Source organism: Lissotriton helveticus, chromosome 6 (assembly GCF_964261635.1).
Source record: "Lissotriton helveticus chromosome 6, aLisHel1.1, whole genome shotgun sequence".
In the NCBI taxonomy this organism is placed as follows: domain Eukaryota; kingdom Metazoa; phylum Chordata; class Amphibia; order Caudata; family Salamandridae; genus Lissotriton; species Lissotriton helveticus.
In genome coordinates, this window is record NC_136067.1 from 536004802 (window position 1) to 536031164 (window position 26363).

Here is a 26363-nt window from a genome sequence, read left to right on the forward strand (position 1 = left end):
ACCTTACAAATGGTACAAATGGCTATGTTTTCCCTTGTTGGGCTAACACTAAAGAAGTCCCAAACTGCAGACTTCAAATGTCTGTGGGGGACGGAGGAGGCAATTCTGGGAATGCTAATGCCAGATGAAGTGGAGGATGTGTGTTGCCGAAATTTACTACGTTGTGCACTTACAGCACCACTAATTGAGGAAATGGAGGTCGAGGTGGATGGAGGTCCCTTCTGGCGAGAAAATATGGAAGCTGTAGGTGGTGGTGTACTAGTTAACTGCATTGGTGGTGGTCCCACTGACACGTCGCCATCATCATGCTCAGCAGCATTTCGGGATAGGGTCAAAATGTCTGTTTGCTGCATGCCAGCTGAGGCTGGAGTGACGTCTATGATGACTGCGTCGTCGTCGTGAGAGTCTTCATCAGCAGGAGTATACGCCACTTCTTGTTCAGCGTCATCATCACACTCCATAACTATGAGACTTTCGGGGACCTTCCTTTTACGCTTAGCTGCCTTTGTCAGATCATGGTGTGTCTCACTCTCAGACAGCACTGGTGGTTCCCAATTTTGATCCATATCATCAGAAGGAAGGGGGCTTGAAGAAGATGTAGACACCATCCTTGATCTTTTCCTTGCTGGGGATCTGGAAGACAATGAATCATCAGGAGGAGTGGCTTCCTCAGATGATACCTCGGCTTGAATGTCGATTTCCTGACGTGCTCCTACTTCGGGAGGAACAACTATTGTGGGCACTTGTGCCGCTCCATGCACCTTTGCTTGCGCCTCTCCTTGCGCCGCCTCTCCTTCCACATGTACTTGGGCTTGTACTTGCACATGTGGTTGTTGTTGCGGCTGTGGTTGTTGAACACTCGTCAGATGAGTGACAGCAACCTGTGTTGATTAAGGGATGCTGCTACTTTCTTGCGATGAGCCAACATCACTGGTCGATGGTGATTGAACAACTATACTGGCTGCCTCTGCAGCATTCAAGGGCTTGGACCTAAGTTGGCGTGGTGGTGGTGGCACTGAGCCCAATGGAGCGGAGGTGCTGCTCCCAGCTTGGTCCCCAGCAGACCCCGCTGCTGCTGCAGGCGTACTTTTTTTTCTCCAAAAAATGTGGCGGTCGTCACACCAGTCTCCTTGGTAAGTGGCGCCACTTGCTTCTTCTGCTCCTTACTGGCAACTTTCTTGCTAGAGGAGCTACGGGCAACTTTTTTTGGGGCCATCTTCTTCAGATGTCAGAACAGCAGGCCGCAGTTGCACAAGTTGCAGAGTTGTCAGTGGCCACACTTGACGTTGTGCTGCACACACCGCAGTAGGACTTCTTCCTGGCACTGATGACGAATGATGAGGCTGATGATTTGTCTTTCTGCACCTAAAAGCAAATGAAGCCAGAGGAACATCAATTAAATAAATGTTGCATATGTAGCGCTTCAATCGAAAAACACATAAAAATTCACCACAATCCAATGCCATCCATGCCCTCCATGATGTTTACATTAAAGAGACCCCACAGAAAGACTAGGCCTATGCACCACTGAGTACCCCTGGGCGTAATGGATGAAAGCAAGGCACATTGGATGCAGGCCTATGGCACAAAGCACACTGCCTGGATTCAAAATGGCCCCTTGACCCCCAGCACATGGCCAGGCCCTGCCTGGACCAGGCCTCAAAATGGCCCCCACCCACATGGCCATGGCCCATCAACACCCCAAAAATTTGAAAAACACACAAAAATCACCACAATCCAATGCCATCCATGCCCTCCATGATGTTTACATTCAAGACACCCCACAGAAAGACTAGGCCCATGCACCACTGAGTGAGTACCCCAGGGCAAAAGGCCCCAACAACAGCCAAAAAATCGAAAAACACATAAAAATCAGCACAATCCAATGCCATCCATGCCCTCAATGATGTTTACATTAAAGAGACCCCACAGAAAGACTAGGCCCATGCACCACCTAGTACCCCTGGGCATAATGGATGAAAGCAAGGCACATTGGATGCAGGCCTATGGCACAAAGCACACTGCCTGGATTCAAAATGGCCCCTTGACCCCCACCACATGGCCAGGCCCTGCCTGTGCCAGTCCTCAAAATGGCCCCCACCCACATGGCCATGCCCTATCAACACCCCAAAAAATTCGAAAAACACACAAAAATCACCACAATCCAATGCCATCCATGCCCTCCATGATGTTTACATTCAAGACACCCCACAGAAAGACTAGGCCCATGCACCACTGAGTACCCCTGGGCAAAAGGCCCCAACAACAGCCAAAAAATCGAAAAACACACAAAAATCACCACAATCCAATGCCATTCATGCCCTCCATGATGTTTACATTAAAGAGACCCCACAGAAAGACTCAGGCCATGCACCACTGAGTACCCCTGGGCAAAAGGCCCCAACAACAGCCAAAAAATCGAAAAACTAACACAATAATCACCACAATCCAATGCCATCCATGCCCTAAATAATGTTGAAATTCAAAAAAACAGTTGCATCATGCACCCATAACTAACCCTGGTCCTACTGGATACTGTGGCTACCCACAATATATTTTATTTAATGTTCTGAAAAAGTTCCAAAATTGTAGTTGCAGCAACTGTAATGCCCCAAACAAACAACATCAACGTACTTGTGAAATTTCTAATCCAAAAGTGATCCAAAGAAAGTCAAAAAGGCCTCAAATCCAAATATCCAGCAGTATCCACAAAAAGTAATCCTTCCAGGTCAACATCCAAATCAAAGTGACCAGGACATGAACAAAGCACTGGGAGGAGTCTGCTGGACAGGAACAGGAAGGTGGAGACTGTGGGGCACTTCCTTCCTCCCACCCCAACCCCAAAATGGACTCCTTGCAAAAAAAAGTGCAGGCAAATGTCAACCTGAGGAGTTATTCTGATAAAAATCATCATTTTCAGAAGGTTTATGCTGCCTGCTGCTGGATTTCTTGTGCAGAATTGCAAATGTTGCAATTTCGCAAACGCGAGATTGTCGCTGCCCGCCGCATCTACGTGTTTGCAAGTGTTTACTCCTGCGATGCGTGATCACGGGCCTTTATGACGTACTCGCATTGACAAACTCTCGCTGTGTAAGGTGGCAAGCCGCGATGATGTAATCACGGTCGACAAACTCACGCGGGATCCCTCAGCAAGATCCAAAATGGCGCAGCACACGCAAACATGGAGAAAAACAACTCTTCAAACGCTGAATGACGGTAAGTGAACGCCGCGCGCCACAATATTGTATTTGTCAAGCGCGACCCCAAGCAAAAATATCCGCTTCGCGCGAGAGTTCGCGGATTGCGAATTTGCCGAAAATCCACGAATTCCGCGAGCGGAACAGATTTTACGCCCACGCTTAGCAGGCGCCTAAGGTACAGCGCAGTGTTCCTACTTGGCATGAAGCTTGATTGGTCCGGGTGGATTAATTGTGGGAGGTGTGTTATCAGTCTATTTGCTAGCAGTTTAGCCAGAATTGTAGCCTCTGCATTCAGCAGGGAGATTGGGCGGTAGGAAGTACATTTGGATGGAGGTTTCCCCTGCTTTGGGATAGCTACTATTGTGGCGAATTGCTGATCAAGCGGAAGTTCGCCTTTTCCTAGACTCTCGGTGTACATTTTTAGTAGGTGTGGGCTGACAGTTTCCGCTAGTTGTTTGTACAATTCTATCGGGATCCCGTTGGGGCCCAGCGATTTTCCTGATTGCAGTGACCTGATTGCTATTTGTAATTCGTCCTCTGTAGGATCCGCCTCCAACTCTAGAGAGGCGTCCTGCGTCAGCTTGGGCATTTCTATATTGATTAGAGATGCTGCGGCCTCCATCTCTGATACCCCTGATGTCGATGTTTACACCTCTCGGAAGTGTTGGCTAATTCCTTCACTATGGCCCGGGGGTCTGTTGTGAGTTGTCCCGCCACCGTCCGTATTCGCATTATGCCTCTAATATCTCCCTCTCGTTTGTCCACCCATGCCAGGAGTTTCCCCGCCTTGTCCCCCACATCATATATTCGATGCCTGATTGCTGTATGGGCAGATATTGTTTCATTTCACAGGTATTCCCTATAGTGTTGTTGCTTAAGATGCAGAAGGTGTGGGGTTTTTCGCATGGTCTAACTCGGCGTTGTGTAATTCTAGTTCTAAGTCCATTAGCTCTCTTTGTTTTTCCCGTTTATGCCCCGTAATGGTTGCTATCGATTGCCCCCTAATGACTGTCTTATAGGCTTCCCACACTACCGATGGGCAATTGACCGAATCAGCGTTTTCAGCAAAGAAATATTTAGTGTCTGTACGGAGTTGTTTCCGAATTTTGGGGATTTGTAGGTACCCAGGGTAGGTAGGGTAGAGTCTTCGCTGGGATCTATGGTGGTAAGAGATGGTCAGTACTACTGCCGAGTGATTTGATATGCCTCTGGGCCTAATCGTAATATCTTCAACATTCTGTAGGTTAGATTCCAATGTCATAAAGTAGTCTATCCGAGACAGACTGCTGAGTGCGTTAGCGTGGAACGTGTATTGACGTGTTGTGGGATGGGTGTATCTGCAAATGTCAACAAGCCCTAATGCTTCTGTAAAGCTCTGTAGGCGAGAGACTCCAGGTGCCTGTGTTTTGATTGGGTACCTGTCTAAGTTGGTGTCCATTGTGGCATTGAAGTCTCCTCCAATAAGGAGGTCTCCTTCCGGCAGGGTAAGTAAAAATTCACCAAGTGCTGGGAGGGCCACCGCATGGAGTGATGGGGGGACATAAACTGATATCACATTGATAAGCCTACCTTCCCGTTGGCCCTGCAGTGCAGCAAATCTACCCTGGTCATCCTTTCCGGTCTGGAGCACTATAAAGGAAGAATTTTTCCGGACCAAGATGACCGTACCCCTAGAACCTGAGGAGAACTCCAAGTGTATCACCATCCTATACCCCCACCTGTCCAGCGCCTTACATACCCTGCCCGTGAGGTGCGTTTCCTGCAAGAGCGCCAGCATTCGAGCCTGGCGTGTTAGGGCCCGTAGCACCAGTCCCCTCTTAATTTTGTCCCCTAGCCGGTAGACATTTCAGGTCAATAGCGTGAGGGGAGTCACCTGAGCTTCAGGAGTCGTGTCCTGCGGAAAATCAGCTGGGGTGCGCGTCGTCATGGGTGTGATGTTTGATGAGTGTGAACCATTTCCTAATTGTGACCAGTGGGGATGCGCCCTGTCATGTGTGCCATAACAAATTAGAACAAAGAAAAACTTAACCCAAACTTCCCAACCGTGTATCCCACCCTCCCGCCCTGCCTCCCTGCCTGACGGACTCGGAACCGCCCGCCACCCCAACTCAGCAGAGTGCTTCTTCCCTCCCCAAACCAAAGTACTTGCTTGCTGGGGGTAAGAAGTGCAAGGGGATGTGCAGGTCTTCCCTCCCTTCCAACGCCTGCTGCCGACCAGTGTCCAAAGCTGACACGATCACCGCTGTGTCTGTACGTGGGTGGTCCTTCTGTATCTGTCTGCACTTTTGAGTTGTCATCCGTGGTCAGGCTCGTTCGCGTCCAACCGCTGTGAGCCCTCCAGGTCTGACTGCCGTGGATCTTGGCTGTCTGAAGCTTCTGTCTCATTTCTGCGGAGTTGGTCTCTGTTCCCGCGGCGCGGTCTGTCTACTCGACGCCACCCTTCAAGCCAGTCGTGTGTTCCTCCGGCTTCTCGAAGAACCACGTCTTACCCTCTGCCACCACTCTGAGCTTTGCAGGGGATAACATGGAGTATGGTAGTTCTTGAGCCCTTAACTCTTTTTTAACTTCCAAGAAATTTAATCGGCGTCGTGAGACTGCTGCTGTGTAGTCCGGGAAGAAGGAGAATGTTGAGTTCTGAAGTCGAATTGGCGGGGATATTCTCGCAGTTTGCAATATGGCGTCTCTGTCAAGGAAGTTGAATAGGTGCGCGAGCACCGGTCTCGGGGGTGCTCCTGGTTTAGGCCTGCCGCCTGGGACTCTGTGGGCCCTTTCCACTGAGAAAAAAATGGACAGTCCCTTGGGCTGCAGCCGGGTCTGTATCAGGTCTTCAACAAAGAGGTCCATTGCCTGAGCACCTTCACTCTCAGGAATTCCAAGGATGCAAACGTTGTTTCTGCGAGAGAGTCGCACCTGGTCGCCAAGCATCTCCGCCATTAACTTATTTTTCATCTCGAGCCGGGACACCGTTTGTTGCAGCGTGGTAGTGTCCGCCACCAAGGTGTTGGTGACCTGTTCGATGTCCGTTAGCCTATCTTACATTTTTTGGAAGTCCGCCCGCAGCAAGGACACATCAGAGGAAATGGATCCCACCGTTGCCTGAACACTATTTAGGGCTGCCATTATGTCTTCCAAAGTTACTTTGCGGGACCCATCGCTCTCTGCGGCTTTCCCCGAGGAGTTTCGTCCCTCAGGAAGTGGTGGAAAGTCCTTCCCGGAGGCATATTTGTCCAGTTTAGACTGCGTGGTCTGATTGCGTGGGCCCTGTCCTGCCATAGTGTCCCCGTAGGAGTATTTGGAGCACCCGCCGGTATAATAATGTCCTGGAAGGCCCCTTCGAGTGGGCGGTTGCAGGAGGGGTGGGTTGGTGATGGGCCCCCTTCCTCGAGGATCGTGCCTGCGCTCACCCAGTGGACCGTTTGCTCCAATTATATAGGGTCAGGTTTTGCGATGTCTCAGTTTCTATAGGGGGGAGCGGGTGGGGGGTCCCAATGCTGTGTGTTCTCCCACCTGTGGCAGCCTGAATGGTTGGAGACGTCCGCCAGTATGTGTGATAGAGCGCGCGAGGCCAACCAACCAATAGTTTTCGCCGTTTCCGGCTTCAGGGCCCATATACTTTCAAATCACCATATACATTAATCAGGTGACTTCACGAGCTCTACCAAGTTGATGTGTGTGTGTTCCCTGCTAATAATTTTCAATGCACCCGACTTACCATCCACCGATGCGGGTACCTAATGACCACGATGAATCAGGGAGCTAGCTGTAAAAGAAAGGCAGCAAAATACAAACCCAAACAATAACATTCAAATACTGTTTAAATGACCACGGACAACTGGAAGTTTTAAAATGTTTATCTAAAATTCATTATTTTCTTGCATGAGGTACAGTAAAATAAGGCAATCAATAACCAAGATAACGTAAATTATATAGGCATAAAGAAATAATGACAGGGTAATCATTCAAATGTAATATGAAATGCAGATGGAAAATACTATAAAATCTCAGAAATGTTTAAGCATGGACAGTTTATGCATGAATACCTATGGGAGGGCCTATAAAGAGTAACACGCTTCACTTAAGGTGAATGGGCCTTTGAACAATCTAGGCAATGAAGTTCTAGACCATATCAGAAAATTACAAACTGCAATGCAAAATATAATTTTTAACCAGTGAGAAGACATAGGAACAAACCTTTGAAAAATATGTAATTGATTTTCAATAGTTGCGGAAAGGCATGGAAAATATAACATATGCAATGATGAACTTTATTAAAGCAAAAGTTAGAAATTCAGAAGGTGCAAGATTTAAGAGTTTCAGAGCAATATTTACCTAGAAAGGTGTGGAAACCAAACCCTGGCCACGGGTCAGTTAAGGACAGGAAACCCTCAAGGAAGGATACCCCTCAAAGGACAGCAGGTGCAGAATGGACACCCAGGACAGAACAGGATACCCTCGGAATAGGAGTCAGGACAGGACCCTCAAGACAGGACAGCAAACCCTCAGGACAGGACCCTCTTCAGGACAGGACCGGAACCCACAGTTCGGAAGCAACGCCTGCGCTCCACCCGCTCTGCAGCTATCGATCAAGACCCCGATTGGGTCAGCGAACTCCCAGCTAAGTGCTTTGCCAGCACTTTAAGGTTCAGTAGAACCTCAGTCTATGGTCAAATTCGGACAGAGTGCTTCGCAGCGCTCTGTATCTTCAGTCACCTATTGAGTGCGTTGGGTCAGTGACAGGTCAGCTAAACCAGACAAGTCGGACGGTTCACTAGGTGAACCCAGGGTAGATATACAGTTTGGGGACAGTGTACCACCCCCCAATGTTGCAAAGTGTCAGAATCCCTTAATTTCGATTGGTCCTAAGGTAGGATTTGGGTAACACACCAATCACGACATAGTGTTTCAAGCCTACATTTGCATAATAGGGTACCGCCTAACTAGATTGGGGTTCTCATGAGAACTGGTGCAGAAATACAATGGTAACTTTAACATTGTTGCTCTGTGAGCACATATGATTGGTTCAGCCGAGTTTTCGGGTCGTTTCTCAGGAGCATCTTGCTCATCACTGCCAACTGTCTGTGTTCCATCAGTCAAGATCTGTCATGCCTCGGCAAGTCGCGCAGGCGCAGAGGGACCTCCAAGATGGTTCTCGGCACAGACAAAACCCCATTCCCCGCGGTACATGAAAAGTAAGCGAAAACAAATTAATACATAGTAATGTCATTATGAAAACACATCACAGGATTTATACTTTTAACTCATCATCAAGAAATAAAACTATTGCGTTTAAATGTTAGCCACATTGATACAGTCACAAGAGCAGTGGCACGAGCAGTACCACATGATAAGCACAGCTATGAATTACGCATGCGCATAACTTTCCCTCCACTTCTGCAGACGCGTCAGGACACGTGAGTGTGGCTGACGCATGCGCAGTAACTAAATACAAGCGGCGGCCATTTTAGATGACTCGAGTAAATTATTTTAGTAAACCACATGTGCAAGCTTCACGATCCTTATCCAAACTAAACATAAATGTTAGTAGAACATACACTTGTTACCGTATTACACATAAACGAGGTTCTTGACTTCGGCAAGCCGCAAAATATGCGAAGCTTTGCTTCATCAATCCCCTCTTTGATGATATTTACTATCATCACAAATTATAATGGAACCAGATGCCAACTTTCTTTCATACCTTATAAAGTTCTATCTCTTCCAGCAACCGTTCTAACTTTTCTCTCTCAGTTTTAGTAGGGTGAGAAGTCTTCACCTTTTTGTATATCTGATCATTCACTTCCTCTAATTCAATCTCATCCACACTTCGTTTCACTCCTCTTGCATTTACCTCGTGCTTTTTGGTGCGCTTGCGGTATTTACAGCACAAGAAAATGGAAAGTATAATAAGACCTATAATACCAATTGGCATCAGAATTTTGAACAATAAGCTTTTACCTATGCTAGCAAGCCAATGACCTACATTTGAGAGACCATCTACCAGTCTCTTCCAGGCACTATCAACCTCGAGTGGTTTGAGTTCTTTTGCCAAATTAGTAATGTTTTTCACATATCTTTTGATCTGTACACTTTTATCCGGAATATAAGTGCAACAATGTTGCGCCTTCAACATCCGGCAGACTCCACCCTCTTTCGCTAATAAGGTGTCAAGAGCAAGTCGATTCTGCAAAACCATTGATCTGATCGCAACCATTTCAGTATTGACCAGCAGAAATCCATGAGCTGTTTCAGTAGACAGCACATCTACTATAGTAGACAATTTGCAAATTCTGTGAGTGTTCAGAACCACTCCCACTCCAGGTATCAGTGCACTGAAAATACTACCCATAATTTCACCTATACTTTCTCTTTTACTACGCACTAAGCCATTAGTATCTTCATTGCTTCCAGCTTTCCCATTCACATGGTATATTTTCGGGAAGACAATACCAAAGTAGCAGCTTCCATACCAGTGATCCGGCAATTTGAAATAAGCCTTGTCCCCACAAATATAATAAATTCCAGGAAACACAGGCTCTGACCCATTTTTGAAACCCCAACCTCCAATTACCTTGTAATTATGTTCGCATTCACTGGAACCAATGAAAACATTATTATAATAGCTAGTCTTCTCGCGGTGAAGACATAGCTTGCCTTTCTTTTCAAAATCCAGCAACAGAGCAGGACCCGCTCCACCAGATGAGGTGCCTTCCATGTTCTCTGCCCACTTTGGCTTTTTCTGACTTTCGTCATTAGCCTTCTTTTGAATTTTAATTCTTCTTTTCTCTGCCATGTTCAGGAACATCTTTTCCTGCTCACGCAAAGAACAAGTCAAGTTATCTCTGTGTGCGTCTGCTATGTCAATGTTACCTATAGTCAGAAAGTAGTCTCCCATATATCTTATGGTGTCACTTTTGGTATGTACAGGATTCAAGTTCCCACGTATAGGAAGTTCAGAAAAGATCACGTCATTGTTAGAGTAATAGTACTGTAACGGTCCTCTTTTGTAAAATAAACTAGCTAAAATGCTACAGGAGATTCCATATGTCAATGGCAGGTGATGGTATGTCACGCCTTCAGCCACAGAAGTAGGTAGCTTCATGCAGACATAGCAATCTTCAATTTCCATAGTCTCTACATAGTGTATTAACAAGTTTGCGAAAACATTTAAGTGTGTCTTGTTCTTAACTCCATGATAATGTAGTCCTCCCTCATCTGATGCTTCTAAGTTTTGTTTTGTTTGTCTCAGGGCTCTTTCATGTCTTGCTACACTCTGTGTTGTTAGCTCCTCACTGTCAGTATTTACAACTTCAGTAGGGACAATGTTAGTATCTTTACTTACAGCAAAGGGAATGAAAATTGTTAGTCCTATCCAGATAACTATCAGTACTACTACACTACATATACACACCTTGCAACACGTCTTAAAACGGCTGCAACTAGGTCTACCATTCACTGTTGAATCAGACATTTTGGCTCAGAAGGAGCTTCTCGACCCCTCTTTTTGGCTTTACACAACTAGCTTACTTTGTGCAAATTCACGGTGGTTCGTCTTCTTCTTCAGCTGAGTACTCAGGGACGGGCTCTCCGTCGCTCACGTCAGTTATATCAAGATCTTCAAGTTCTTCCAAAACCAGTGTCCATTCAGGAGACTTGTACTTTTTGTTTTGTCTTTTTATTCGTTCACTCCTTCTTTTGGAAGAGTCTTCTTCTTGCTCTGCTATCCGAGCACTTCTTCTTGCTTCTGCACGTTTTTCTTCCACTGTCTTTATCCTTAGTCTCAATCTTTTTACAAACCTAGGCTCAAGGTTGTTTCTTTTCTTTAGTCTCTTAGTCGGTACTTGGACTTCACTTTCTTCTCTTATTCTCTTGTTCTCTTTATCTTGTGGTAATTCTTCTCCACTTTCTTCTTCTACTTCCCCTATCTGGCTAGTTCCAGGGCTAGCATCAAATTCTTCTGCCTGGTTGCTAATCTGGCCATGTTCAGGAATATTTTGTTTTTGGCTTTCGATTGTCTTTGTTTCTGTTTCTGTTTCCTGAACCCGTTCTTCTAACCCTCTCTGATCCTGTTCAAGCACTTCGATCTCTTGATTTTCTTCTGCTCGAACTATCACGCTATTTCTAGTCTCTCCTTTATCTGCATCAGGTGTTAGCGGTGGTGTATCGAACACCTGCTCTGTCCCTGTCTGACCTTCTCCTTCCTCAGTTTTGATGTGAATCTCAAGCGGCTGAGGTTCTTCGCCTGTGCCTTGCTTTTCCTGACTAGTCCACTCTCTACCTTCACTAAGTCGCTCTCTTGTTCTGATAGGATCTTCGGTCAGATCAATCATCGGTATCCATTCTTCTGGCCATATGCTTGGCAGCTCGTCTTCAGCTACTCCTGGCTCAGTTTCCTGGACCTCTTCAGCAGGCTGGATTCTTGGCAGTTCGTAGTCAACTACTCCTGGGCCAACGTCTGCTGTTCCTGCAACCTGACTGGTGCTGGGCTGCTCGTTGTCAGCTGCTTCTGGACTGGCTCCTGCAGGGTCCTCTGCTGGTTGCCCTTCTTCTGCAAATTCTTTGTCTGGTAATACCTTCTGGGTGTGTCCAGCGTGGATCCACTGGGGAACACCTGCGACCTTCACTGCAGTGGTTGTTACCAGGATTACTTGGCGTTTCTTTCCCCACCTTGGTGCCAGACAATTAGATCGAGTGTGCTTCTTTATTTTGACCCAGTCTCCTGGAACCAAGTTGTGGAGAGGAGTCGTTGGATTGAGGATGCCGTCGTCTCCAATCTGGCGAGAGATAGAACGCACTTGGTCACCCAATCTTCTGCAGTATTCAAGCACCAAATCATCAGTAATACTCAACAGTTTGCTTCCTGGCACCCATGCTTGTCTCATCACTCTTCCCATAATGATTTCATGGGGACTTAGGCCTGTCTTGCGGTCAGGAACACTTCTCAGTCCCATTAGGACCAGAGGCAGGGCCTTCACCCAGGTCATGCCAGTAGCATCTGTCAGCTTTGCTAGTCTGTTTTTGATAGTTCCATTTACTTGGTCCACTATTCCAGAAGCCTCTGGGTGGTATGCACAATGGAGTTTCTGCCTTATTCCAAAGGCCTTACAGAGTTCAGCCAGTATTTCATTCTGGAAATGTCCACCCTTATCTGATTCAATAATGTATGGTATTCCGAATCTAGGTATCAGTTCTTTTAGTAAACACTTCGCTACTGTCAGTGCGTCACTTTGGGGAGTAGGGTAAGCTTCTACCCATTTTGAAAATACGCAAACAATGACAAGGACATATCGTTTCCCTTCACAACGGGGCATGGTGATGAAATCAATCTGTATCCTTACAAAGGGACCCCCTGATCTCCCAATCTTGCTCAGTTCAACCATTGTCCTCTTGCCTGGGTTCATCTGTTGACATGACAGGCACCTCTGGCAGAGGGACTCTGCTACCTTCCTGAACTTCTTACTGTACCAAGTCTGTTGAAATACCAGAATCATGGCATCCCTACCAATGTGTGATCCTTCATGTATTAATCTTGCCATTGTGCCAAGCAAGTGTCGGGGTAACACAGGCATACCAGTTGGGCCCAAAATCACACCATCCACACGTCTCGGTCTACACCCATCCTCCTTCCATTTCTCTCTTTCTTGCCAAGGAGCCGATTCCTGCCACTCTCTCACTTCATCCCATGTAGGCACTTCTTCAAACACCTGAAGCTGGCAGCTGGTTCCTGGCCCCCCTCGTTTTGGATTTACAATATACCGATCTTTGGCACACCATTGGGCCACTCGATCAGCATAATCGTTTCCCAGTGATACTTTGTCCATGCTCTTTTTATGAGCAGCACATTTTACCACTGCCAGTTCTTTGGGCAACTGGATGGCCTCTAAAAGGTCATGAACAACCTTTGCATTCCGAATGGGAGTACCTGAGGAAGTCATGAATTCCCTCTGTAGCCACAATTGGCCAAAGTCATGCACAACTCCATAACAGTACTGACTGTCAGTATACACTGTTATGCGTAAGTCCTTCCCAATTTTGCAAGCTTTTATCATAGCAATCAATTCGGCTACTTGTGCAGACTTGATGTTATATAGGTAACCTGCTTCTTCAATTTTTGTAAAAGAGACTACTGCATAAGCAGCACTCAGGCCTCCTAGTTCATATCTTAGACAGGAACCATCCACAAATAGTTCTTTATCATGTTCAGGCAACGGCGTTTCTTTTATGTCTGGGCGTGGTTTAGTACTGAACTCTGTCAGGTCAATGCAGTCATGTTCATCATCATCCCCACCTTCCATTTCCAAGGGGTCGGGGAGCAAAGTGGCAGGGTTCAGAATACCGCACCTAACAATGCTTACATTTGCTGCACCCACAAGAATCCTCTCGTATTTAGTCAGCCGACTAGGGGTGAGATACTGCGTTTTAGTTCTGGTCAATAGAATTACTACTCCATGCGAAACATACACAGTCACAGGATGTCCCATGACAATGGACTCACTTTGTTCTAAACTTGCACAGGTAGCAGCTACTGCTTTCAGACAGCCTGGTAACCCAGCAGCTACTGGGTCCAAAGTGGCAGAGAAATAGGCCACAGGCCTTCTGGTCGTGCCATGTTCTTGAGTCAGGACTGACAATGCGCAATTATCGCGAGTGTCACAGAATAAGGCAAATTCTTTGGAATAATCTGGCATTCCCAACGCAGGGGCTGTACACAGACAGTTTTTCAGTCTTGTGAAAGCCATTAGGCTTTCATCGTCCCACTCTACAATATCTGGCATTCCTCTCGTGGTCATTTTTATCAAGGGCCTGGCTAAGGCTGCAAATCCCAAAATCCACTGCCTGCAGTACCCTAATACACCCAGGAACATTCTGACATCTTTTTGAGTACGGGGCAACTGCATCTTTTGAATTATTGTCACTCTTTCTGATGTGACTTTTCTGACACCCTTTTCTATCTGGTGTCCTAGATATTTCACTGATTTCGCACAGAACTGTAGTTTGTCAGGGGCCACTTTATGCCCTTTCTCACACAGATGATTTAGGAGGGCAATGGTGTCAACTACACAGTCCCTATGACTTTTAGACGCCAGTAGAAGGTCGTCTATGTACTGCACTAACACAGAGTTCCCAGGTAAGATCAAAGTCTCTAGACATTTTTTCAAGATCTGATTAAAGATAGAGGGGCTCTCTGTATACCCTTGAGGGACCCGGTTCCAACAATACACGTGACCCTCGAAGGCAAAAGAGAAAAGAAATTTGCTGTCGGGGTGCAGGGGTATCGAAAAGAATGCATGACATAAATCAATCACAGTGAACCATTCAGCATCCCAAGGAATCTGGTACAATATCACTGCAGGGTTCGGGACAATAGGGCAGCAAGGAACTACAATTTTGTTAACCTTTCTCAGGTCTTGCACTACCCTATACTTGCCACTAGGCTTTTTGATGCCCATAATCGGTGAGTTGCATGGGCTGCTCATCACTTCCTGTATGATGTCTCCTTCTAATAATTTTTGTATTTCCAGAGTGACACCTGCTTTCACTTCAGCATTCATTCGGTAGGGCCTAGTGTTAGGATATACTGCATTGTCCTTGATGGCTATCTGTATGGGGTCCACATCTTTCATCAACCCCACATCTTTTCCAGTGAAATCCCACACCTCTGGCTTTACTGCTTCCTGGAGTTCTTGGGGCAAGTCCTGCAGGGTCAATCTTTTAATTTCTGAGTCAGGTCTAAGTAACAATAATTTATAAATGCCATCTTCATCTGGGGTCTGTATTTCAACACCTTTTGGTGTGCAAAAGATGGTACAGTTCATTTTGCACAGCAAATCACGACCCAGTAGATTCACTGGACTGGTGTCACAGACGACAAATCTATGCATCTGTTTAAAATTTCCAATTGAAATCTCCATTGGTTCGGTAACAGGAGTACTAATCAATTGATTAGATACACCCACTACTTGGATATTTTCTCCCGAGAGGGGTAGGTTTGGAACGTCCACTGTTCTTACAGTAGAACGGGTAGCGCCAGTGTCCAACAGAAAGGCGACATCATTTCCATCAACCTTTCCTTCAATATATGGTCCAGACTGGTCTACCGGCAAGGAAGCGCCAAGTACGCACTCCTCGTCCTCCCCTCTCAGGCCCCGTCAGTCCTGATCATTACAAAGGAAGGTATCATTTAGCAGATACTGCGAAGTTGCTGTATTTCTGTTCTCCCCGCTTTCCCAAACTTCTATCTCCTCACCCTCTGCCTGTCTTCCCCTGTATACCTGTTTGGGTGCTCGAGGCACCTGAACTGTTTTTACCTGGGGTTGAGTCTTTCTTGGTCTTTCTTTCTGCGTCTGTGGAGTTAAATCAGGAGTTTTTGCATTATCATCTAATAATTGGGGACACTCGTTACGCCAGTGTCCAATTTCGCCGCACTGATGGCAGGGAAATTTCTTCATAGCCTCTTCCCTGCTAAATTTGGGCCGGGGCTTTCCTCCACCCCCTCCCCCAGGACTTTTGTTCTCCGCATTCTTAACCATGTTACTCAATTGTTTTTCCTGCTGTTCTGCGAGCTTCACCTGAGCCCACATCACCTTTTCCTTAAGGGCCTTTTTCTTTTCTGCCATCTCGTCCTCGCAGTACTTAGCGTACCGCAGGACCTCATCCATTTTCTTAGTATGCCAACAGATTTTATTATCTTTTATCCACTGACAAATTTCAGGTCTTAAACCATTTACAAACCTGTAAATAAAGTGCGTCATGTCCTTCAAATCGATGTTATCAATACCACTGTATGTTTTAAATACCTGCAATAACCTCTCATAGAAGGAGTGCACTGTCTCGTCCCTTTCCTGTGTTGTTCTATCTATTTTTGTCCAATCAGTTTCTTTTGCGGGCACCTTTTCTTTCAAATGCTGAATTACCTGCTCATATTTTCGCATGACATCCTTTGATGGCTCCCCTGTTTCCTTATTTCTTGGGTACTCCTCACTGGGCCAGTCTATGGCTATTTTACACTGGGTCCACAAATCTACCGGAACCACAATGTCGAAAAACCCATCCAGGTCTTTCCACAGACATTTCTGTACCTTCACGAACCTCTCCACCTGCCTGTACCAGTCAACTGGTTTCTCTCGTAATTTTGGAAAATCGTTCGTGAAGGACACAATATCCTGCCTAGACCAGGGGACATGCACATATTTCCCTCCTGGAACTTCACGCATGGGGCATAACTGCTCAGGTTTTTCTACCTCCCTTAAAGCAAATTCAGGAGTCACTTGTCGGGAGCGAACCTCTTCCCTCTTTTTCGCCCACCTGCTTCTCCATCTTTCCACATCTCCCCATTTCTGCAGTACCCCCATTAATTCTTTAATCTGCAGCTTTTTTCCCACCACATTCAGGTGCTCTATATCTTTGTCTGAGAAGTCTGCTCTGTACGGTTTCTGTAAGGGCTTGGATTTTGAGATATCTACCCCCATACTAACTGCTGTTTCGGTCAGTTTTTCGTGGAGCACTCTGGTGTTCCTTGTAAAGCTTTTACATATGAACGACAATTCTTCTTCAGAGTAAGTGTTCAATCGATCCAACCCCACATTCCCTGCCATTAATTCTTCTATTTCTACCCTCAGCTTGTAGAGGTCCAAAGGTTTCGTTTGTGGAGTTTGTTTTTCTAATTCACGACTCCAACTCTCAATTTCATCCGGAGTTACCAGAGAGACATTCCTAGTACCTGTTGCTGTCTCTAATTTAATTTCTTTTGTATTAAAAGGGTTATATCTCTGCTGCAATCCCTTTCCGGTCGGTTTGTTTGGCAAGTCCAAGAACGCAACTTCAGACTCGCACTCACTGGACTGATCATCTATGATTATCGGTTCCTGTCTCGGGGGTGCCATGACTGGGGTCATAACTGGAGTAATCGGATTTCCCTGACCATTTCCGTATAACGGGACCACCGGTCCAATAGTTACTGGAATAGTCAATGCCTCAGGACTGGTATTTAACTGGGAGATTTTCTGAATTATTTCTGTCCTTTGTCTAGTTAGAGCCTCTTGCTCTTTTTCCACTAGTATCCTTCTTAAAGTTGTGTCATGTAATATCTGTGGGGTCAATGGAGGAGTAAAACTCGGGGCAGTAGGATGCGTTTCACTTGGTCCTCCACCATAATTTGGTTTCGGGAATAAAGTCCCAGTATTAAAGGACCTGCGCTCTTCCCCGTATGGAGGTTGAACAAAAGGCAGTCCTGAATTCGATGGTTTCTCTTCGCGTTCATACAGGGGTCTGGGAAGGAACATTTTTGTACGTGAGTAATTTTCTTCCTGACCTACGGGCACTTTGGGATATATATCCCTTGTTTCCGTCGGTTCGGGTTTCTCAAAATAGGGTAACCCTTGACCACCCCCTCCCAGTCCTAGGGACCTGTCTTCTTCCTTGAGGAAGTGGCGTCGGGGAGCATCTCCTACACTGGAAGGACGGGTTCCCTCATTATAAGGTGGCGGACTTCTGGTACAAATGTCATCTATCAATTCATCATCTGATTCCCCCGGGGCCCCCCAATGCTTACACTTTTCAGTACTTTTCTCACCCGCTGCAGGGTTACGACATGCCGGCATCATGGGGAACAGACCCTCAACAATCATGCTCTGCCTCCACTGTTTCATCCTTTTATCCCTGGACTCCTGTTTCTGCCTGGGGTACCACTTGGTCAAACCCTTGTCCATTCGGGGTCTTTCTCTTTCAAAAGCCTCAATCTCCCATTCCTCTAATGCCTCATACTGCGTTAGTCTCGGTCTGGGATGCAATTCGTTCATCCGAGTCCTTAAATTAAATAGGATCCTACCATTGAAAGTACCATCTAACGGAAAAGCCAATACTCCGTCATCTTTTGTGTACTTCACCCAATTCTCCAACCACACACAGGTATTGTACCCTCGGTCAAACATCATGAATGAGGCAGGAGTATTAGGTGGTGGGACAAGAACACCTTCTCTAGATTTAATCGGTTTGTCCGTTTTAAAATAATTTTTCACCTTACTTATAAGGGACATTTTTCTCTTTGTTCCGTACATACTATCGTATCTATTAGTCTTCCACTGATCCCTTTCAAACCCTAGGTGCCTTGGATCAGGTCGAGTTCCTGTAGTCTGCGAGTGCCACATACGACTTCTCCGCTAAACTTTGTTTACAAACTACCTCCAATCAGAACGCACTTCAGAAATTCGTGCAACCAATGGGTGCGCGACTCTAAATAATCTCGGCCAATGGGTGCGCGGCCCCTTCGTGAGATAGTTCCCACGCTCCGGCGCTCACCCCTCCTTTACAAACTCAGCTCCGCTACCCGCCCGCTGCTTCCACCAATCCCAGCGCGGCACAGAGTGACGTCAGAGACGCTTCGCGGCTGACCCCCTCCCTTCACAAGGTAACGGAAACTTTCTTTCTTTTAAAGTGCTCAGTGCTTGGTTATTTTACAACAAATACACATTCGCCACAGTGCTCAAGTGTCTAGACAGAGAAAGAATTGTTTTACTGCAAGTAAACTACTTCCATTTACTTTTCACTCGCTGCGGGCAGATCTCTTCCGCCTACCCTTCACTCTAGCATCGGTGAACCTGTTATTCCCCTAAACTCATCCACTTCTTTCCGGGATATAATCCGAGTTTAAGGTTTCTCAGCGGACCCCTCTGCTTTCACGCTAGCTCCGAGGAACCTGCTACTCTTCCGATGTGACCCTTACTAGGTTACGCCACTATGGGAATTTTGCCAATGAACCCCGTTACTGTCATTTATTCACACATGTATTCAGAAAAACCCTAGTTAGTGCTTCCCGGTTATCCTAACCTGCACCTAACTTTCCTCGAGCCTGTGACCTCAGGACAATGGATTCTATTCACCACTTGCCCTTTCAATTCCCCGGGGAGTTCGGACAACATGAAACGATACGGTTTACAAATGCATGGATTAGTACATATAACAATATAAGAACAAGAATAATAATAATGCAAAAATTCATGAGTTTCAGCAGCGTATTCACAAGAGAATGATCAGGTCTCTTAGAACAGCCGCTCTTCTAGCAGCATCAATATACTAGCAGCTTCCGACTCAACTAGTCCAACTAATCCCTGCCTTACTCTCAACTAGTCCCTAACCATCCTCTAGCTACCAGAAAACTGATAGAGCGCGCGAGGCCACCCGACCAATAGTTTTCGCCGTTTCCGGCTTCAGGGCCCATATACTTTCAAATCACCATATACATTAATCAGGTGACTTCACGAGCTCTACCAAGTTGATGTGTGTGTGTTCCCTGCTAATAATTTTCAATGCACCCGACTTACCATCCACCGATGCGGGTACCTAATGACCACGATGAATCAGGGAGCTAGCTGTAAAAGAAAGGCAGCAAAATACAAACCCAAACAATAACATTCAAATACTGTTTAAATGACCACGGACAACTGGAAGTTTTAAAATGTTTATCTAAAATTCATTATTTTCTTGCATGAGGTACAGTAAAATAAGGCAATCAATAACCAAGATAACGTAAATTATATAGGCATAAAGAAATAATGACAGGGTAATCATTCAAATGTAATATGAAATGCAGATGGAAAATACTATAAAATCTCAGAAATGTTTAAGCATGGACAGTTTATGCATGAATACCTATGGGAGGGCCTATAAAGAGTAACACGCTTCACTTAAGGTGAATGGGCCTTTGAACAATCTAGGCAATGAAGTTCTAGACCATATCAGAAAATTACAAACTGCAATGCAAAATATAATTTTTAACCAGTGAGAAGACATAGGAACAAACCTTTGAAAAATATGTAATTGATTTTCAATAGTTGCGGAAAGGCATGGAAAATATAACATATGCAATGATGAACTTTATTAAAGCAAAAGTTAGAAATTCAGAAGGTGCAAGATTTAAGAGTTTCAGAGCAATATTTACCTAGAAAGGTGTGGAAACCAAACCCTGGCCACGGGTCAGTTAAGGACAGGAAACCCTCAAGGAAGGATACCCCTCAAAGGACAGCAGGTGCAGAATGGACACCCAGGACAGAACAGGATACCCTCGGAATAGGAGTCAGGACAGGACCCTCAAGACAGGACAGCAAACCCTCAGGACAGGACCCTCTTCAGGACAGGACCGGAACCCACAGTTCGGAAGCAACGCCTGCGCTCCACCCGCTCTGCAGCTATCGATCAAGACCCCGATTGGGTCAGCGAACTCCCAGCTAAGTGCTTTGCCAGCACTTTAAGGTTCAGTAGAACCTCAGTCTATGGTCAAATTCGGACAGAGTGCTTCGCAGCGCTCTGTATCTTCAGTCACCTATTGAGTGCGTTGGGTCAGTGACAGGTCAGCTAAACCAGACAAGTCGGACGGTTCACTAGGTGAACCCAGGGTAGATATACAGTTTGGGGACAGTGTACCACCCCCCAATGTTGCAAAGTGTCAGAATCCCTTAATTTCGATTGGTCCTAAGGTAGGATTTGGGTAACACACCAATCACGACATAGTGTTTCAAGCCTACATTTGCATAATAGGGTACCGCCTAACTAGATTGGGGTTCTCATGAGAACTGGTGCAGAAATACAATGGTAACTTTAACATTGTTGCTCTGTGAGCACATATGATTGGTTCAGCCGAGTTTTCGGGTCGTTTCTCAGGAGCATCTTGCTCATCACTGCCAACTGGCTGTGTTCCATCAGTCAAGGTCTGTCATGCCTCGGCAAGTCGCGCAGGCGCAGAGGGACCTCCAAGATGGTTCTCGGCACAGACAAAACCCCATTCCCCGCGGTACATGAAAAGTAAGCGAAAACAAATTAATACATAGTAATGTCATTATGAAAACACATCACAGGATTTATACTTTTAACTCATCATCAAGAAATAAAACTATTGCGTTTAAATGTTAGCCACATTGATACAGTCACAAGAGCAGTGGCACGAGCAGTACCACATGATAAGCACAGCTATGAATTACGCATGCGCATAACTTTCCCTCCACTTCTGCAGACGCGTCAGGACACGTGAGTGTGGCTGACGCATGCGCAGTAACTAAATACAAGCGGCGGCCATTTTAGATGACTCGAGTAAATTATTTTAGTAAACCACATGTGCAAGCTTCACGATCCTTATCCAAACTAAACATAAATGTTAGTAGAACATACACTTGTTACCGTATTACACATAAACGAGGTTCTTGACTTCGGCAAGCCGCAAAATATGCGAAGCTTTGCTTCATCATGTGAGCTGGTGTGCTCCCAGGTTCTTCGGATCTTTGGGCCTTCAGTCTAATTCAGTCCCCGGCTGTGCTCCTGTTGGCAGACCCCACCTCGCCTCCGTTCCTCTTTATGCCCAGAACGCGGGGCTTTAGGCACCTTTAATCACTCACAGGCGCTCTTGTGCTCATTTGCGGTGTGCTTGTAACTTCCAGTAGCCGCGGTTGTCTCCGCGCTCACGCCGTTGTGTGGCTCAGTTCGCAACTGTCGCCTCTCGCACCGGGAGGATCCACCAATCTAGGTCCCGGTCTCCATTCAGCGGTAGGCCGTGGCAGTTCGCCCTCGGCTAGCACTCGTACCCAACATCGGATTTTCACCGGAGTTGTGCCGGTAGTCGCCGCTTGGTCCTTGCCGTCGGCGCAGGTTCTTGGGGTGCATAAATTCAACGGATTACTATGTTTTACTTCTAATAAAGCTTTAAAACTTACATAGACTCTGTGGTTTTTGGTCATGAGTGAGTGAGCAAAAGGGTTTGCAATTTGCAAGCATTATTCCGTGACTCTGAGAGGTCGGGACTCTGACTCCGTAGTCTTATGTTCTGTGTTGTAGAATCATTGGGGATCATCGCTGCATTCGGGAGCTAAATAATGACTCTGACACACTAGCTAGTCAGTAAGGAGATTGAGGGTTCAACTTCTGTTATGACTGAGGTATGTGTAAAGTCTAACTGCGCCTATTATTGCCAATGCCCTATTTCTTGTCCATAGTTCTGTATGTGCAGAATAGTCCCTGCAACAGTAGTAGTATGTCCTCCTATCCAATCAAAAAGTAAACTAGTATCTTATTCTTGGTGGCCACTGACATTTTATTGTTGGGAATTGTCAAACATAAACATTAAGAAGACTTCAAGAGACATTATGGACAGCCCAGATGACTGCACTCAGTGCCTAGAGCTATTGCTGAATAGGAGTTTTGTTTAACACCTTTTGCCAACTGTGCAAGCTTAGTTAGCTACACAAACAAACTAATAATAATAAATAGTAGTAGCACAGAGAGTCATAGTAGAGGCAAGATAAGAATTTAGAAACAGTCTACAAGAAGATCAAAGACGATTTAGGAAAAAATAGAATTATGATGAACGTTTGGAATAAATAGATGCTGTAAAAGTTAGGGAAGTATAATTATTAATATTAACAGGAAAACTTCTTTGGGGCCAGCAGAAGAGCCCTCGGTGGACCGATCCTGGCCTTCCTGCTCCGTCGGCGCCCCCACCTCTGTCCTCTTGCCCCGGGATGTGCTGATGTACATGAAAGAAAGACACAAACATGGATGATTGTTGTCAACGAAATCAAACATTTAAAAAAAACAATAACAAATTATTTCGGGGAAATAAACAACAATTGCACTAAATGTATTGACCTGTCAGATGTGGTCTACTAGGATATTAGTATTACTGGATTCGCGGTCCGTCTACTTGGAAAGTTATGTAACTCACTAAACCAACTACAAATAGGTTCTACTAGGACTGGCAGCACTCAGCAGCACGCGAAGTGACAGACACAGTCCGTCATGATTGCAGACCACTAAAAAATGTCCTACTAAATAACAAGTCATAATATACTCAACCTATCAATCCACCATCACTATCTCTTAGTGGCAGGAGTACAAAGGAAGGACTGGATTTGAGTCTCTAGTCTCTAGCATTACGCAGTTCTGTAAAGTGCACTCATACATAATCACTCAGGCCAAATGAGCACAAAAAACAAGTAAGCATAGTAGCACCGCCACTGAGCAGGCGAGCACCTGCAATCACAGAAGCTTTTGAAACATAATTTACTTGCAATGTAATCGGGAGCATTCTTGCTCTTCGGAAAAAACATATATTTGCAATATAACACAGAGCAGAAGAGAAGAAAACAAAGTAGTTATTAAATAGCTACTAGTACTCACCAAGCCCAGGGATCTCGACGCCAAGCAGGTCGAGCAGGTCTTGTTCCCGGTCCAGTGTGTCGGACCACCAGTGCGTCACCTGGTTGTAGGTGTGCGGGACCCCTTACTCCCGATACATGGCCCGGCACACCTTACCCCATAGTTGGCGACGCTCCTGGAGGCTGTACCCGGTACCAGGCCTGCCGCCTGCTGCGATGGTCTTGGGGAGGTGGCGCTGCACAAAGAAGACCAGTGTTGCCACCTCCACCGCACTGAAGATCTCCCTGGGACTTACAGACGCCCCCCTTAAACGCCCGCAAGGGAGCCAGCGGCGGTGTGTGGGACTCTTACCCTTGGACTTGCCAGCTCCCTTTGCCATGGTCCTGGGTTAAAGAAAGGAAAAAGTAGGAACGAATAGGGAAAGAAAAGTAAATAAAAGAAAAGAGAGAGTTAAAAAAGTAGTTATTAAAGTAACGAAAAGTAGAAAAAACCACAAAATATAGATGTACAAAAATAGAGAGATAGAGAATGATTAAAAAAGATTTAAAAAAAGTTCAAACAAACAAAGGATTACAAAGATTGAAGCAGGATAGAAAAGGCATGCCCAGAACCATAGCAATGAATGAAAAACAAGATGGCCGCGCCCATTGCAACCACGTGGGTATGTTCACGCAATATTTTCCTCGCGAGCACGCAAAAACGGATGCGAATACGCAACTGCGACCCGGAACAGGAAATGCGCAATGCTAGCGACCGTAAACGGAAATACGCAACCCGAACTGTGAAAACAAGATGGCCGCACCCATATATGACCGCATGTGTAACTTCGCGGTAGCCGCGGGGGAAAGGAATCCTGCGAACTCGCAAAAATAAAAAAATCCTCAATCTCACGAAAGTTCATGTTTTTTGCAAACCGCGAGTATGTTTTCGCGCGAATTGGCGTACAGCGAATTCGCAAAATTTGCCCACACTTAACAAAGAGGCTGATGTGTCCTGTAAAGAACGTGGAGAATGTTGATCAGGAACCTGAAAACGATGAGGTGACTTAATCGTAGCATGGTCGCGCAAGTCATAGGAGCGATCAGTAGACGCAGGCACTGGTGACGCGGGACATGACTTCTGTGTTCTGTTTCTGTTGTTCTTTTCCCTATTTCTTGTTTTTGTTCCAATTTTGTTTTGGAGCCTTAGACTGATCGTTTTTCTCAGACTTCGACCCTTGAGTTTGTTTTTTATCTTTAGCAGAAAAGGGCTTAACACCTAAACTATTACGGCCTATGGTCTTATAATAATTCTCGGTAACTGACGGGGCTTATCGGCATCGGGGACATCGCGCAAGGCATTAGACACTTGGAAGTTCACCGCATCTCCCTTTATATTAGAAAGGACGAGATCGGAAACTACATCAAATGAGCCAACGAGTCTCATTCCCAATTCAACCTCAGCCTCAGGTCCGTGTTCATATTGAACATGTTTAATTACCGTCCGAAGGACAGCCATTGACGGAGTGCAGAAGCACCTCGTGTACACTGCCGCAAAGATTCGACCCCATGACTCGCAGTCACCGGCTTCCGGTACCAAGTCCTTGGGCAAACTAATTGTAAGAATTCTGTGTTTTTCTACAGGACTCGAATTAGGAAAAACTGCTTCCAGCTGGTCAAATTTCTCGGCAAGCCAGAAAGGCATATCATCCTTATCCTGGGGACGCTTGCCCATAACTGCAATAACCATGATAGGAGTAAGCTTCATTCCGCTCGGTCCAGCTGAGAGCTCCGCCCTGGAAATTGCGGGTAATATATTGACCCAAGGCCCTAATACCTCCAATTGCCGAGGTATATAGGGGCCTCAACTCAGCAACGGGGACAGCCCCCGCACGAGGATGCAGGGTAAATCCAGCCAAAACAGGCCAAGAAGTGCCTGGAATGAACAAAGGGAGGGCGCCATTAAACCAAACACGGTGCTGCCATGCAGAAATCGGAATTTCCTGTGTCCTATAAGGAACATATTCCACGGGCACGACTGTGTAAGTGTGAAACACCTGAGTAGCTGCATCCACAGCAGGAAATGTCACCCCTGAGTAGAAAATCTCAGACGGGTAAGCTATCTCAGCACTCACCACTAAAATAACCGCCATGTCCTCCAAGGTGACATTATAAGCCTGCAAATGATTGCGGACCGCAATGCGAATATGCTGCGGTATGTCAATGTCACCCATAAGGAAACAGACAAGATAGGTACAATGCAAAACAATGTAGTACAACTGGGTAGTAATTCAAAAGGCAACCGTTTTGAAAGATTCAAGCTTCAAAAGACCTATGTAACTATAGGTAGGTTTGTCCGTCACCACTGTTAACCGAAAACAATAGTGAAGGGGTTAAGGACTGATATAAGCACTACTCAAGCGTCATGAAATAAGACCACCACTGTTAGGGTGCCATGTTGCAGGGATTCTGCTCAGACACAGAACTGTGCACAGAGACTCAGGACCTCAGTGAATTAGGGTGTGCCAAAACCTTAGTGCCCAAAATCCCCTACCAGAATAGCATCAGTGTCTCATTAGCTATTCATCCTATAGCAAAATTAGACAACCCAGAACATGCGACTTAGGATACCTCAGGTAAGGTGGGAAACATGAGCACTCTTTCGTTATACTCTCATACCAGTCCGGAACAGGGAGTAAAGGGAGACATGCACAGTTTAAAATGTTTACTTTAACCCGGTGATCACAGGTGCAGCATCTTAGCTAATACAAGCAGACATATGATAAGAAATAAGATTGTCAGCATAGTTACTATTCCATAAAATACAAAGGGAGAAAGCATATCATAATGCTAAATGGAAACAGGTTAAATATGTACCTATATTTCACCCTCTCTTGCTAGTAGGTTATTTTATAACTAAAGAAGGTGTCTTAGGCTTGCATAGGCAACCCCATACCTCAAATATTAGCAGGAGTGAATCAAATCGAGTTCTGCACAAGCTCTCAGCATACAAATGTTCTCCAAGTGTATTCAATCATGCCTACACAGT